This window comes from Rhinopithecus roxellana, chromosome 14, assembly GCF_007565055.1.
Source record: "Rhinopithecus roxellana isolate Shanxi Qingling chromosome 14, ASM756505v1, whole genome shotgun sequence".
Lineage (NCBI taxonomy): Eukaryota > Metazoa > Chordata > Mammalia > Primates > Cercopithecidae > Rhinopithecus > Rhinopithecus roxellana.
The window spans coordinates 18734909-18736993 of record NC_044562.1 but is presented as its reverse complement, the minus strand read 5'-3'; positions in this window follow the sequence as shown (position 1 = coordinate 18736993).

Genomic DNA, 2085 nt, shown 5'->3' with positions numbered 1-2085 from the left:
CCAGACACAGATCTTACAGCCTTCACAAAAATTAGCTCGAAATAGATCACAGCCCTAAATGGAAAATGGAACACTATAAAACTTCTGCCTATGATTTAGGTGTTTGCCCCTCCAAAATTCCTATTGAAACTGAATCCCCAATGTGGCATGATTAAGGCCTTTAAGAGGTGATTGGGTCATGAGGGTTCTGCTCTCATGAATGAATTCACCCATTTATGGATTAATGGATTAAAGGGTTAATGGATTAATGTATTACTATGAGAACGAGACTAGTGGCTTTAAAAGGAGAGGAGAGACTTGATCTAGCACACTCAGGCCCCTCATCTTGTGATGCTCTGCACCACCTTGGGACTGTATGGAGAGTCCCCACAGCAAGAAGGCCCTCACCAGATGCAGCCCTTCACCATGGACTTTTCAGCCTCCATAACTATAAGACATTCCTTTCCTTTATAAATTACCCAGTTTTAGTTATCCAGTTATGAGCAACAGAAAGTGAACTAAGACACTCCTAAAAGATAGCATAAGAGAAAATCTAGATGGCCTAGAGTTTGGCAATGATTTTTTTAGATATATCACAAAAGGCACAATTCATAAAAGAAATAATTGATAAGCTGGATTTCACTAAAATTAAAAGTTTCTGCTCTGTGAAAAACACTGTCAACAGAATAAAAACAGAAGCCACAGACTGGGAGAAAATATTTGCAAAAGACAGATCTGATAAAGGACTGTTATCCAAAATTTTTATTTTATTTTATTTTATTTTATTTTTTATTTTATTGAGATGGAGTTTCACTCTTTTTGCCCAGGCTGGAGTGCAATGGTGCAGTCTTGGCTCACTGCAACCTCCACCTCCTGCGCTTAAACAATTCTTGTGCCTCAGCCTCCCGAGTAGCTGGGACTACAGGTACGTGCCACCACACCTGGCTAATTTTTTTGTATTTTTAGTAGAGACGGGGTTTCACCATGTTGGCCAGGCTGGTCTCGAACTCATGACCTCAGGCGATCTGCCTGTCTCGGCCTATCAAAGTGCCGGGATTACAGGTGTGAGCCACTGCCCGCTGCTCAAAATTTATATATTTTATATAGAACTTTACATAGAACTCTGAATACTCAGCAAACAATAAGAAGACAACCCAATTGAGAAATGAGCCAAAGGCCTTAGCAGACACCTCACCAAAGAAGAGTTGGCAAATACATATACAAAAAGGCACTCACATCATATGTCATCAGGAAAATGCAAATTAAAACCATGAGCTATTATACAGCTATTAGAATAACCCAAATCCAGAACACTGACAGCACCAAATGCAGGCGAGGGTGTGGAGCAATAGGAACTCTCATTCATTACTGGTGGAAATGCAAATAGTACTATCGCCTTGGAAGACAGTTTGGTGGTTTCTAAACATACTAAACATAGTCTTTTACACAAAACTAAACTTGCTCTTAACATAAAATCTAGCAATCATGCTCCCTGGTATTTACCCAAAGGAGCTGAAGACTTATGTCCACACAAAAGTCTGCACGCCAATATTTATAGCAGCTTTATTCATAACTGCCAAAACTTGGAAGCAAACAAGAGGTCCTTCAGTAGGTAAATGGATAAATAAACTGTGGTACATCCAGACACTGGAATACTATTCAGAGCTTAAAAACAAACTTCCAAGCCATGAAAAGACATGGAGGACACTTAAATGTGTATTACTAAGTGAAGGAAGCCAATCTGAAAAGGCCACATACCTCATGATTCCAACTACATGACATTCTGAAAAAGGCAACACTATGGAGACAGTAAAAAGATCAACAGTGGCTGGGCACGGTGGCTCACGCCTGTAATCCCAGCACTTTGAGAGGCCGAGGCAGGTGGATCACCTGAGGTCAGGAGTTTAAGACCAGCCTGGCCAACATGGTGAAATCCCGTCTCTACTAAAAACACAAAAATTAGCTGGGGTGGTGGTGGGTGCCTGTAATCCCAGTTACTCAGGAGGCTGAGGGAGGAGAGTTGCTTGAACTCAAGAGGTGGAGGTTGCAGTGAGCCGAGATCATGCCACTCTGCTCTGGCCTGGGCAATAAAGCGAAACTCAGTCT